Genomic DNA, 9,985 nt, shown 5'->3' with positions numbered 1-9,985 from the left:
GGAAATTCAAATCAAAACCACATTAAGATACCACCTTACACCAGTGAGAATGGCAAAAATTAACAAGGCAGGAAACAACAAATGTTAGAGAGGACTTGGAGAAAGGGGAACCCTCTTACACTGTTGGTGGGAATGCAAGTTGGTACAGCCACTTTGGAAAACATTATGGAGGTTCCTCAAAAAGTTAAAAATAGAGCTACCCTTTGACCCAGCAATTGCACTACTAAGTATTTACCCCAAAGATACAGATATAGTGAAAAGAAGGGGTACATGCACTCCAATGTTCATAGCAGCAATGTCCACAATAGCCAAACTGTGGAAGGAGCCGAGATGCCCTTCAACAGACGAATGGATAAAGAAGATGTGGTCCATATATACAATGGAATATTACTCAGCCATCAGAAAGGATGAATACCCACCCTTTGCATCGACATGGTTGGAACTGGAGGGGATTATGCTAAGTGAAATAAGTCAAGTTCCCTCATATGTAAAACAGAGATAATAATAAACTTGTAGGGTTTAATAATAAACCTGTAGGGTAGTTTCACAAATTAAATTTTACTTATATATAAAACCCTAATCTGTCAGATGTCAAGTCCCTGGTCCATTTCAATATCATATCAAGGTACCATCAAGGCCAGTTTCAAAAAGGTTAGGATTGATCAAGAGACAGAGTTAATTGATTTGTAAAACCAAAATCCTATGATCCCATGGTTTCCACCCACATTGTTTTCTTTTTCCTTTCCCCTTGACCATTTCCATCCCTGACATGTTTTAATACACCACAAAAACATGCACAGTACATTTGGGTCATTTCTCATGGGCTGCTAAATCCCAGGTCCTCAGGAAAGAAAAGATCTTCAAGAGTCCTGACCTGGTGGTACATGACCTCAAAGAGTTGCCACTGGCATGGGTCGAATCCCATTACACAATGTCAAGTAGCAGCTAACTCCCCTTGGCTAGAATAAGTAATGGCTTCCCTTAGAGCCCTGGGTTAGTGCCCAGTAGGGTGAGTGGCAGGCAAATGAGTCTTCAATCAATAGGGTACTTCAGGACACCAACACGTGTCTGCCCTGAGCTGCCCTCTCTGCCACATTCCATTGTTCAGAAGAGTGGCAGAGTCTACAATAATAATAGCTAACATTTATTGAGTGCCTATTCTGTATCAGGCATGTTGGCTAGCACTTTCTATGCATTACCTTATTTAATACTTCCCGAAATCCAGTGATACTGATACTAATATAACTCCCAAGTTACATTTGAGGAAACAGAGACTCAGGGAAGACAGGTCATTGTCCAAGTCAAACAACTAAGAAGTGATGGATGTTTGAATGCAGGTCTTCTCTCAACCACTATGCACTATCAACTCTTAGCAGTATAGTTATTAATTCCTTACAGTCTATGTCAGTGACACTGACCTCCCATGCATACAGTGAGAAAAGCAGTGGATGAGGAGTCAGGATGAGTTCTGATCTCAGGTCTGTCACTTAAAATTATGTGGCCTATAGTACATCATTTACCTTCAGTGAGCCTTAGTTCTCCTATCTTCAGAGTGGAGACAGTAATCTTTGCCATATCAGGAGTTTTGCGAGCACACAGTGTGATAACTTTATAAAAATCATTTGCCAACTCTCAAGTGAAGAATGCATAAAAGGTGGTTATACAATTATGATGATGACATGATGATGATGATGATGATACTGATGCTGTTGCTAATGATGATGGTACACATGCACTCACACACACACAAACACACACACTAGAATGAAAATATCTCAGAACTCTCATCACCGATTATTAAAACACTTAGACTAGTGCCTGGTCCCTAGATAGTGTTCAATAAATATTATGAAATAAGCAATGAAGATGAAAGAGAAAGAGTTAAAGGAGAATTCATAGATTAATCTACTTCAAACATTTGGGTCTGGAAATTGATCACCCGTACATACATAAAGTTAAGGTCAGCATGGGATTCAAGGTGTTAATAGCAAGATAAAGATTCAATACCTATGGTTTCAGCTTTATCCTTCAGAGACTTCAGGAAGGATCCACCATAGCTAAAGAATTTCCCTCACTAAGCAGTTTGCATAGTGTTCAGCACACAGTAGTTTCTTTATAAATGTGTTTTTCTCATTGCCTCTCTTTTCCTTCTTTTTAAACCCTCCTCCCTTCTCCCCCCTCTCCATTCCCTACCTTTATATTATTTTAGATTCTCTTTCAGTCATTTCCTCTCTTCTCAAATTTCTTCTCTTTTGGTTTCTCCATATTCTTTCTTCACTTCTTTTGGTCCCTCCATATTCTTCCCTCTCTCCTCTTTCTCCCTAATCCTTCCTTTCTCTCCCCAGTCATTTTTCCTAGCCCACTATGTAATGAACTCTCTTCTTTGTCTTTTGGGTTTTCACTCCTTAAGCCAATACTTAAAGACATCTTGTCCCCCATGGGTTTTCCAGCAAGTCTCACTGGAGCTAATTACAACTGGTCCAGATAATCTAGGCTCAGAAAAAGTAATCACAAGAGTTTTGATAATACCCAGCCCTAGAGAAGCCTGGGTTGCTTCCTTCCTGCACAAGGACCTGAGTGTCTTTAGGACAGCTACATCATGGGCTGTCAGAGAGGGCATGACAGCACAAGTCCTTATTCTCCTATTGATTAGGAGATGGTTTGGCTACCATATTCATTTACCTCAAAGACCACAGATATAACTGGTGGTTGGGCAGGGGATCAGCTGCCTCAGACACCCTCTAAAAAGAACACAAATCTGGATGTTAGAATTAAGGTGTGACCTCACACTCTCCATTCTTCATACCCATGACAATGCTGCCTTGAAAAGGGTTCAGATAGACCTCACAACATTACCTGAAAAGTAAGAGTCAGAGGTGAGGTTCAAAGCCAGCCCAAACTTTAAAATGTTCTTGTGGGTCCTTCAGCACTACCCACCACACTTACATCTTTTATTCCTGTAGATTATTAAACCTACTATGAGGAAGGCATTATGGTAAGTATTGAGAAAACAAAACTGCATCCTTAGTCTCACTTGACCAGGAGAACTGTGGACAATAGAAATAATTTGTTGGCATGGCTTCTCTTTCATACTATTCTGCAGAGTTGAACTGAGTCTCCAGAGGGACATGTCTTACCTCTCCAGAGGCCCTTCCATGACCTTACTTCTGGGACTCATTCAAAGGCTGGTAGAATAGGCCTTTTGGGATACTGACCTTTGCTCTTTGAATAACTGTCATTCTGTTCAAGGTCAAGGTGTAAGGTTATTTCCTCTCCTTAGCCCAGACATCATCATATTTGGCAGTTGCAAGGTTGATCTTTGGAGATTCCTTTGTTTAACTGAAGTCTTCAATTCATATTCTTTTATTTCTTTGTTGTTTTTCTTGAGAGTCAAGGGAAGGCAGAAGAATCTCCAAATACCTCTATTATGCCATCTTTGAACCAATCCTGTTATTTTCAAGGTAAGTAAACTGGTCCAGAGATAGAGTTACAGTCAAGAAACCCTGGGGACACCTGGGTGGCTCAGTCAGTTAAGCATCTGCCTTTGGCTCAGGTCATGATCCCAGGGTCCTGGGATTGAGTCCCACATCAGGCTCCCTGCTCAGCAGGGAGTCTGCTTCTCCCTCTGCCTACTGCTCCCCCCAGCTTGTGCTCACTCACTCTCTCTCTCTCTTTCTCTCTCTGGCAAATAAATAAATAAATAAAATCTTTATATATATTTTAAGTCAAGAAACCCTGAACAGCAGTGTTATGTCAAATCCTGGCCTCTTATCTCCAACTTGGTGCTGGACAGAAATTCTGGGAAGGAGAGCTCCCAGTTTTGATGCCTTGATGATAACTTGAGGGGAAAATGTGTTGAGAAAGGATGGCCTCCAGTAATTTCCCATTCAGTCTCATTGCTGTCCCCAGGAGAGCTCAGATGGTCTCAAAAACTTGGAAATGTAGTTTGGCCATCAAGTTCATTACATGTAATTTACTATCTCATTTGATGTGGAGAATCAAATTTGGTGAGAGAATTAGAAGGAGCTGTGGTTTCCCAGTCAATTAACATTTATTAAGATCCATCTGTAAGATAAACTGATTCATTTATTCATTTGATACAGCTTGTGTCCTTTTCATATGGCAGAGGCAACACCATGTGATAGTCTAAGAACCCAAGCTTCAGAGTCAGGCAGCTTTATTTTGCCTCTTGGATTTGTTATACACTAGCTGTTTGACTTGGGGTAAATCCCCTAATCTTTTTGAGCTTGGGTTTCCTCAACATTAAGATGGGAATGAAAGTTTCTACTATACAGCACTCTTTAAATAAAATAATGTAGGTTAAATTATTCACATGGTAGCTGGCACATTGATATCTGAAAACTGTGAATAATAATCATAATCATAAGTGCTAGATTATGATCAGATGTGACTATTCTTTATGAGCCCACTATCTCCTCTCTTATTTAGGAAAACATCTGAGAAATCCTTCAGATGTTTATTTTGCATCTGAAACACTTAGTAAAAGGGCAGTGTATTTGCATGTGTGTCCTACTTGGTCCAACACATATTGACACAGATGAGTTTCACTCTTGAATCTGCTCAGTCTTGAAATTTTCTTCTCACTCATGAAAAAAGATTCTGACTTGACCATGGTTTTTCCAGTAAATCATTAAAAAATAAGGACATTTTGGATATCATTTGCACCTTCATCTCTTTTTGCTTTAATGTTGAACTTGAGCATACAGTCCATCTGAGTGGACCCCTATTGCATCCTGTAATAAATTTACATCACGCCTGGGAGAGATCACCTCTTCCAATCCAACCAGCCAACACTGGAAAGTGAAATGAAGCGAATGGATTATTAATATGAAAAATCAATTGTAAAATAAGATGCACAATTCTAATTTTTCATTCTTTCCCCTTTTTTAAAGTATATACTTACAGAGTAAAAACCATGGTAAAATATATAGCCACCTGTTAGTAGTAGTAAACTCTAGAAAGTGAGACTATAAATTATTTCTTACTATTATTCCTTTTTGTATTTTCAGGAAAGACTACAATGAACCTGTGTTGTTTGTGTAATAAGGAAAATAGCACAGTAAAAATTAGATTAAAAATACCCTACTTACACAGTTCCTGGCAAATTTTAGATGCTCAGTGAATGTTTAATGGTTGAATGAATGGCCCACAATCTGGGTAACTCCTGATGAGCCAAGGGTTCAGCTGCCCTGGCATATCCATCATTCTGGCTCCAGCACCAAATGATCCCTCCAGGATAACAAGAGAACAGCGAGGAAGGGGAAAAAATGGAGAAGAGAATTGAAAAAGAAGGTTTAGGAATGAGGCTTGGTAAGAGACCAGTTACACCACTTGATAGTGAATGTTTCACCTGGAAGGCATTCTATGAACAGGGGACTCACATCTCTTGGGCACCACTCAGGCACCTCACAGAGAAAACAGTTCCCTTCTCCTTTGCAAGCTCTCTCATGCAGATGGGGAGTCAACCTGACCATCACAAGTGTCATTAAATGGCAACAGTTTGAATCAAGGCCTCCTGATTCCACTTCAGGGCTTCTTCTGAGAAAGAAATAACATTATGAAATGTATAAGTGATATTTGCAAATTTAGTTTAATTTAGGGGCTCAGAAGGGTGATGGGAAATGGGAAAGACAAAGGAGAATCAGAGCACTGAAGAAAAAAAACTTCAGGGCATATTTTCAGCCCCAGTGAAATATATAAACCCTACAGTCAAATAATATTTATGCATGGCATGAAGGTTTTCAGGAACTATAAGAGAATCAATCCACAAAGAATAAATTAGTAACTCATCGAGTACAGAAACCACCTCATCAGCCCAAACACAGAGGAAGATATTTACCAACGGTCTGTGGGAGAATTCCCGTTGTGTATTTAGGATGTCATTCATTTTCCTGTTGAGTTCTTGCGTTCAGAGAAATGTGTCAAGGTCTACTTCTCTTTCTTAAATCCCTGGATCTTTGCCTCCTACCCAGCCTAATCAAAGCCCTACTTGACTCTATTATCAACTGCAATCCACAAAAGTGAACTCCCAAATGCCAAAGGGATGACTTAAATGTAGACCACTGATGCACCCAGAGCATTCAGTATTCAGTCAACGTGGAAAGAGAGAATTATGTCTCCCATATTGCAGTTCTCTACTTAAAGGCAATCTCTTCTTTAGGATTATCCTTTCATTTTCAACACTGGAACAGGACACTGCCTTTTAGCCAGGATCTCAACATGCTTCACAGATGTGATGGAGAGGCCAGTATTACTTTTGTCTGTTCTTTAGACCCTTCTTGTACACAACAGTTTAAACAAGAAATAAGAGCTTAATGTAATATTGAGGGTTTACATTTTAGCAGAAGTAAGGGCCAAAAACTGAGGTGATACTCTATTCCTCTCCTTCACCACTGACATTTGTTCTCTGGCTGGGAAAGGTTTGGGAAAGGCCATAAGAACTTCAGAATCCCTTGGTCCCACCCTGCCACACCTTCATCTCTTCCCCTGCATTGTCACTGACTGACTAAATCTGAGAGAGAACACTGGCTGCATTGATTCTTTTTTTTTTTTAAAGATTTTATTTATTTATTTGAGAGAGAGAGAATGAGAGATAGCACGAGAGAGGGAAGAGGGTCAGAGGGAGAAGCAGACTCCCTGCTGAGCAGGGAGCCCGATGTGGGACTCGATCCCGGGACTCCAGGATCATGACCTGAGCCGAAGGCAGTCACTTAACCAACTGAGCCACCCAGGCGCCCCTGCGTTGATTCTAAAAAGGCTTTGGTGCACTTGAAGTCAATTCATCACAATCAGTTAAGTGAGATTTGGGTTTTGCACTTATTTTTATTAGCAAGTGATAAAGACATTAATTAAGGTATCATTAGCTGCTATTATAAACAAATCCCCCAAATTTACAATGTTCCAAGCACAATAGAAGTTTCCACAAATGTATAATCCAAAATGGGTGGTGCTGATCAGCAAGTGGTCCTCTGTCTGATTCCAGAGAACAGATTCCTCCATACGATGGTTCTATCATGTTCAACACGGGGCCTCCAAGGTTAATGGCTTCCCTGGGTCTGCATTAAGCTGATAGACTGGAAAGAGCACAAAAGAGCCCATGAGAACTCTCTATGTGCTGGGCAGGAAAGTGGGGCAGATCACTTCTGATCTCATCCTATTGAGTAGAGTTCAGCCCATGACCAGGTCTAAATGCAAAGGAGGCTGGGAAATGTAGGCTGTGTGCCCAGGGAGAAGAGGAAACAGGTGTGTTAAGGGGCTAGCCAGTCACTATCACAATACAGAAATAAGTCAATATCCACACAATAACAACAAAATGACAGTTTCCAAACAAGTGAGGCTCCTCCTCTAATAACAGCATCTTCAGTCCTGCAATAGGACTTCAGTCCCTATACAGAAAAAGATTTGGTGAGGTTTTCTCTCTAGAGATATTTAATTGTCGTGACAGGACACCTCCCCCTAAAAAATGAAAACAGGGAGATGCATTTCAAGAGGAAAAAAGGGTTTTAACAACCACAGTTGAAGGGGGAAAAAGCATCAAAATCCCTAATTAGTTTGAAATTTTAATTTACCAATGAGCTGATAAATTAAATGGACTGAACTCATTCAGTCCAGCTAATTTAGGTTTTGCCCTAACCAGTTAATAAGCCAAGGTTATTAATAGTGATATTATAATATATTCATTATCCCAATGAATCCCTATTTGCCATATATTCTACCTCAGACTAGACAGATGTCTCATGAAAGAAAGAGAACAAGAAAGAAAGAGAAAGAGAGAGAGAGGAAGGATCTGGAGGTGGAGGGAGGAGAGAAAATAGTTCCCCTCATTTTGTGTGTTTTCTCCATCATTTGGACAACTACACTTGGCTTTTAGTCTCCCCTGCTCTAATTGCAATGACAAAAAGGAGCTTTGAGTGAAGAAACCCAAGAGTATTTGAAACCAGGTTATAACTCCCTTCAGCAATTTGGTTCTGTAAGAAAATATGCATGCCGGCAAATTATCTTTAACTCCTGCAAGGAGTCATCCAGCTCTCGTGGGAATTTAAATTTATTTCGAGGTGGGGGATGAAGGCATTCTTTTTGCCAGTTTTTAAAATGGATTTCATGACTGTAAGCATGAAAGACAAGTTTCCAGCAGAAAAACACCTGAACTCCGATCAAGCTGAACTGATGTTCTTGATGCTGTAGGGTGCCGAGTGAAAGACAATGGATTGTTCCTGCCTCAAATCAGATACACATAATCACCTTGTCTGCTCCAATCTGAGCCATTATCCAACAAATGCAAACAGTGAGGTGCAATGTTCTCTATCATACATATTTTAAATATCCCCTGATATTGACAAGGGTAAATTAAATAGATACACTCAAAAATCACTAACGGAAGTATAATTTGGAAAGCAGTGTTGTTGGAAATTTTATCAAGGTGAGATGCATTCATATTTTTATTTTCTTTCTTTCTTTCTTTCTTTGAGAGAACGAGAGAGCAGGAGAGGGAGAAAGAGAATCTTAAGCTGGCTTCATGTCCAGCACAGAGCCCAACGCAGGGCTCAATCTCACAACCCCAAGATCATAACCTGAGCCGAAATCAAGAGTTGGATGCTCAACTGACTGAGCCACCCAGGTGCCCCCAAAAATATTTCATATTTTTAGAACCAATGATTAAATTTCTGACCTCATTTCAAAGGAAATGCTCTTGATTTCAGAGAAAAAAATCCGATACATAAGATGTTTGTTGTAAAGCTATTTAAGACAGCAAATGCCACAATGAGATTGGCTAAATCAATTTGGCATGTAGACTATAAATGAAGGTGGGATTGCCTGGATGGCTCAGTCGGTTAAATGTCGGCCTCTTGGTTTCAGCTCAGTTCATAATCTCAGAGTCATAAGATCAAGCCCCACATTGGGCTCCATGCTCAGTGTGGAGTCTGCTTGAGATTCTTTCCCCTTCCCTCACTCTCTCCTTTTGCTCCTCCTCCCGATCGCACTCTCTCTCTCTTTCTCTGTCTCTGGCTCTGTCTCTCTCTCTCTGTCACTCATAAATAAATAAGTAAAATCTTTAAATGAAGGTGTTTGAAATTATGCTTTCGCTCTAGTCATATGCAAAGTATTACAAATTGTAGATTAGTTAACTCATAATTACTGATTCTTTTAGAACTCCAGTATCAAAAAAAATTACGAGCTCAGTCTTTAGCTTTAAGTACATTAATGCATTTTCTCTGGATGGCTAGAATATGTATTTTTGTTTCTAATTTGGGGGCCTTTTAATGACCTTAACATTTGGGAAGGAATTGAAATTGAATTTAAGTATCACTATGAAAATGATGTCACTTTGCAAAAACTTGGAGACAGGCTCACGAGATAACAACAAGTGAAAAAACAGGAAAGTAATTTGTTGGTTACAGTCTTTTAACAAAAATGAAAATTTCTAAAGTGGAAAAAATCTATTTTTCCTCATTTTTCTTCCTTCTTTCAAAATTTCATCAAGAAAAAAATTTTTGAGAAAAAATATAAACTTGACAAAAATTCCTCCTTAGGTTTGTATCTTCTCGCACCTCAACTGCAGCTCTCCAAATGCAAGATCATTTAGGTTATGTGAGGCCTGACATTAACCATGCATCCGCAATATTTCCTATGAGACGCCACAGGCCTCATTCCCAGGAGCAGTGAGATCCCTGGAAGGACCGATGTCCATGTGGCCAACTAAGTGTTCTGTGTCCACCCCTACTTCATTATGGAGCCAGGAGGATGAAGTGGATTATCAATTAACAAAACAGATGCGAGCAAGAATTCCATTCTTTCACAACTCTGTGGCTCTCCTCTGCCTTGGTTCTAGAAATTACTTCTCAGGCTGAGCAAATGTGGGGCAGCAGAAGAATCAGAATCTGCCTTTCACACTCCTCCTTAAATGTACCATTGACAGAAAAACTTCAGCCACCACAAGTTAACAATCTCCTTATTGCTGTTGCGG

This window comes from Callorhinus ursinus, unplaced genomic scaffold, assembly GCF_003265705.2.
Source record: "Callorhinus ursinus isolate GAN/ISIS: 27379988/994484 unplaced genomic scaffold, GSC_fseal_2.0 scaffold5, whole genome shotgun sequence".
In the NCBI taxonomy this organism is placed as follows: domain Eukaryota; kingdom Metazoa; phylum Chordata; class Mammalia; order Carnivora; family Otariidae; genus Callorhinus; species Callorhinus ursinus.
The sequence above is the reverse complement of the archived record's forward strand: the minus strand, read 5'-3'. Positions refer to the sequence as shown.